The following is a 5,065-nucleotide window of genomic DNA, read 5'->3' on the forward strand; positions in this document are numbered from 1 at the left end:
GGTCAGACGTAGATAAATAAGTAAGCCCTGCTGCGACTATTTCTCCACACTTCCTCTGAGGGATTAAGTCCACATTTACAATATATAAATAGGAGAAGCCCAAGGATCACCAGTGACAAGTAAGTAAAACCCCAAGAGCCATTTGTGACAAATAAGTGAGGCCCGGGGTTTGTATGTGATAAGTAAGTGAGGCTCAGGGGTAATCTGTGACAATTAGGTGAGGCCATGGGTTGTCTGTGACTAGTAGGTGAGGCCATGGGTTGTCTGTGACTAGTAGGTGAGGCCATGGGTTGTCTGTGACAAGTAGGTGAAGCCATGGGTTGTCTGTGACTAGTAGGTGAAGCCATGGGTTGTTTGTGACTAGTAGGTGAAGCCATGGGTTGTCTGTGACTAGTAGGTGAAGCCATAGGTTGTCTGTGACTAGTAAGTCAGGCCATGGGTTGTCTGTGACTAGTAGGAGAGGCCATGGGTTGTCTGTGACTAGTAGGTGAGGCCATGGGTTGTTTGTGACTAGTAGGTGAGCACCTGGTGACGAGGGTGCATTGAGACGGCTTCCCTGCTAATCGGGAAGCCAGGTGGTGAGTCTTTACACGTCGCATGGCTTCCTTGATGGGACTTCCGGTATCAGTATTTGTTATCGGCGAGTACCGGAAAAAAATATCGGTGGACGTACTTATGGTTGCCACCTGTCCAGGATTCACCCGGAAAGTCCAGGTTTTAAATGCTGTGTTCGGGTTTCATGGCAGCAGAAACCCGAACAGAGGATGTCAGACAGACAGACGCAACCGAAATTAAGATAGACGACTCATTCTCCCAAAAAAATGTCCTTGTGTCGCTAGAGTGTTCGGGTTTCGTTTGAAGAAAAGGTGGCAACCCTACACGTACTCGATACCGAATAAACGGTATCGGTGCATCCATAACTGTGTCCCATTAGAGCGATTTCCCTTCACTTCCTGTTAGATAGCTACAAGAGGAAGTGAGAAGAAAGCTTTCCAAAGTGGCAAAGAATTAAAAAAAATGTTTATGAAGGGAAAAACACCGCACGTAAGCATTTCAAATACTTGATTTGTGCTTTTTTTTTGGCGACAGGGCCTCTTGTGCTTTGCCCTGCAGGTTGGCTGCAATGTTTGTCCCTTCATCAGCTTGTACTTACCTGCAGCTATCAGCCATATACAAGAACGCCGACCCATGGGGTTAATAAGCCTGACCCACCTGATAAAACATTCATTGAATTGAAAATGTCAAATATTCTACAAATAATACAGCGCGATAAAATGATCACATGTGTCATTGTGAAGTACTGACACCATGGCGATAATCTTGTGTGTTGTCCGCGTGTAACCATGGTAACGTTTTATTGCATCCTCCCCATTACAGGCATTTCTGAATAATGAAGAGCACGTGTCATCGCTCCTGAAAAGATGGGCGTCAGGTACGTTATTATTGAAGGGAAATGTTTTTATCACTCTTATTTATTTTGTTATATTGAGTTTTGGGGTTTTTAATATTTTTTACCAGGAATGTTTTTTACTAGGGACGTACCGATACCAATACTTTCTGGCACTTGTACTTGTGAAAATGCCCCGATAAAAAAAGCCGATAATGTTACATTTTTAAACAAGAATGACTGTCTGAGGTCCTGCGCTTGCTGGGGACCTCAAGCAGCATGTCTTTGACAGTGCCGGTCCGGCCCCACATCTCCTCCTCCTCATTACCGCCGCCCACAGAGACCGACACAGCTTTGGATGGCCCCACACCGGCCCATACAACCCTGGAGCCCGCAACCCACCCATTCAGCCTGGAGAGCCCAGCACCCACCTGTACAGCCCTGGAGAGACCCACATGAACAGCCCTGGTGAGATCTGCACGCAGCCCTGGTGAGATCTGTATGCAGCCCTGGTGAGACCTAAACACAGCCCTGGTGAGACCGCACACACCCCTGTATAATTGCTGCAGTATCATGGATTGATGGGATCCATGATCCAAACTGTCACTGGGGGGTGAGGAGACCATGGAGGGATGTACTGTGATTGGGGGGTGAGGAGACCTGGGAGGGATGAACTGTCACTGGGGGGTGAGGAGACCAGGGAGGGATGTACTGTCATTGGGGGGGGGGAGGAGGCCAGGGAGGGATTGTGCTGTCACTGAGGGGTGAGTGCAGGTTGCTGGGAGGATGACATGTGATGTACACTGGGTGTAAATGTTGTTGCTGTGTAACATTCTTGCAGCAATGTGAGTTTTAAATAGAATCTGTTCATCCCGTGCCAGCAAAGACATGAGCAAGAAGTGCGGGAAAGGTTTTCACACGAGGGGTGACATCAGTGCAGTAAAAGTTCCACGTAAGGTTTCATATATTGGGTAACAGCCGAGGTGACCTGTGACAAGGAATGTACGTGGTGAGGAAATCAGTCATGATAAAGACCTGGCTGACAGTATACAGTACTCACCATGACGGATACCATGTGCAGGAACGAGACACGTGATGTGATCTGTATACTCTGACTGTAATGAATGTCATTCATTGGTGCAGTATAGTGTTGTTGTTGTTTCTGTTCCCAGTTATATTATCTTACAGGTGGATTCCGTGCAATATAAGAGACACAAAGCTCTGTATTCATTAATTCATCATAAAATATATTGTTTAGGTACCTATTTCTGATTGGTATCAGCCTCTTCCAGTCCATGTACAGCAGAGCTCAGACTAGGGGAAGGGAGAAGCAGCACATGGAGCCAGTCCGCGCTTTCCTGAAACGTCTTCCTCTGATTTCACTGCTCACTGGGAGCTGCAACACAGTGGTGTCACAAGGGAGGTTCGGGGGTTGTAGCCTGCACCCGGGTGACACCATTGGAGGGGTGACACCAAAATGACTGACATTCATTTTGGTGTCACCCCCTCTGAAAAGTCAGGCACTCAGTCATGGACTGAGAGCCCGACAGTGTCAAGAGAGAGGAGATGATCCGGTGGCATACCTCATCCCGCCGGGTGAACCTCCACTCCTCTCCCTGCCGGCGTCCATCACCAAGATGGCCACCGGCAGTTATCAATAAGATGGCAGTGTATTCGCGATGACATCACGGCGGGGTGTTACCTGGTATCCACTCTGGGTATCACCCAGCCTCGTGACGCCCCTGGTCCAGCATCATCTAGTGCTTTCCTCCTCAGTCTGACTGTCTCTGGCCCCACCCACTTTCATTCATTGGATTTCTGTTCTTTCAATCACAGAGGCTCATCATCATATGTGGGCGTTACCTCGGGCAGTCTATATGCAAATGCATTCTGCCCAGGAACGCTCACTGATCCAGACTGACATTCACCCTTCAAGGCATGTTTACATTTGCATAACTCCTCCCAGGATCCAGGAGAAGTACTGAGGCAGGGTGCTGTGATGGTTTCAGGAAGCTATGTACAGCCCCCTGTTGACCTCTCTCCTTGTGCAGGGTGACTGGTCTTGTCTCCGCCCCCTCCTGTAGTTTTCAGCCTGTAGTGGGTGGGGCCTGCTGGGTCCCTCCCACTTGTCTGCTCTGTGCACAGGACATGTACAGTACGGTGATGATGTCACTGCTTCGTTTATCTGGTACAATCTGCGTTTGCCTGGCACACCGGCCTTTCGGCTAAGATCAAGTGTAGTATCTGTTCTTATCAGTTGTTGGAGGGGAGAGGATGTTGCCACCCGATGGGAGAACATTCTAGTACCCTCTGACGTAATGGTGGGTGTCGGAGGACGGTTCGGTCCACTGCTAGTTGCGTCAGGCCCTGATGTACGGGTAGACCCTAGACAGTGGGAGGACCCCCGACGGCACTACCTCCTGATGTGAGCGGAGAACCACGGGGTCTGGCCCGAGGGTTCGGGGGGCGGCAGAAGCCCGTGGAGTTGTGCCCCCTGGGGGTGGCGTCCCAGGACAGCCCCTATCTTAATTTTGGTTTCTCCTGTGGGCCTGACATCTTGTGTCCGTGTTTCTGCTGCCATGAAACCCGGACACAGCATTCAAAACCCGAACTGTCCGGGTGAATCCTGGACAAGTGGCAACCCTATCCCCGAAGGAAATGGGTCCACTGGCCTTCGGGTTGGTGGGCCAACAGTCTCAACCCCTGTCAGGAGCCTTGCGCCCCGGGGGGTCGGGAAAGTAGGTCCCTTCTTTGGAAGGACCAAGCACCCTTGTGCACTTTTTTTGTTCACAGGGGGAAGTTTTGATGCACGTCCACGGGCTTCGATAACAATAAAAAAAACCCAGTCTGCCTATAAAAAGAAAATAAGAAAACACATTCCACACATATTTATAAAAGAAGAAATTAGCTTTTATTATTTATTTACATGGCAAAGATTGTGAATGGATCGCACCTCCTGCAGCCTCCCGTCCATGTCCGTACCTCCATATGGACATCAGGGGCTGACTGGCAACTTTTAGCCCAGGGGGCAAGTACAACCCAGAGGCCCATGGTGCAGCGACTTGGCCCCCCTCACGCTCTGCCTCTTCCCCGACTTCTCCCCGCCCCCGTCTGCCACTTTTGCCGTCTATGTAACAGTAGTTTGAATGTATTTATCGGTTTAGGAAATGTAAAGCACACTGGTAGTGGAGGAATGCCTTGTCAGGGGTGTGCGCGTGCATGACTACTGCGCCACTGGTAGTTCTGCCACTAACTCAGAAATACATTGTACAGCATTGCAGAATGGCATTGGCTATAGAGAACTACAAATCCCAGCAATAGTACATTATACAGCGCAATGCAGAATATCACCAGCTATAGAGGACTACAAATCCCAGCAATAATGACTACCAACAGATAGAGAACTACAATTCCCAGCAATACCATTATACAGCAATGCAGAACAGCATCAGCTATAGAGAACTACAAATCCCAGCAATAAATATTACAGCAATGCAGAATAATATGAAGCTACAAACTCTGTTGCTCTGGGTTCTCCGCCTGAGGTCTAAAGGGTCTCAGGTGGGCTGTGCGGGCTCTCACCAGGGGTACAGAGAGTTTCACGGGTGCGTGTGTTTGCATCAGAGGTGGCTCCCTAATTAGGCTCTCAGGTGGCCAATGCGGACCGCCAGGTGGTCA

This window comes from Nanorana parkeri, unplaced genomic scaffold, assembly GCF_000935625.1.
Source record: "Nanorana parkeri isolate BGI_ZX_2015 unplaced genomic scaffold, ASM93562v1 scaffold2297, whole genome shotgun sequence".
Lineage (NCBI taxonomy): Eukaryota > Metazoa > Chordata > Amphibia > Anura > Dicroglossidae > Nanorana > Nanorana parkeri.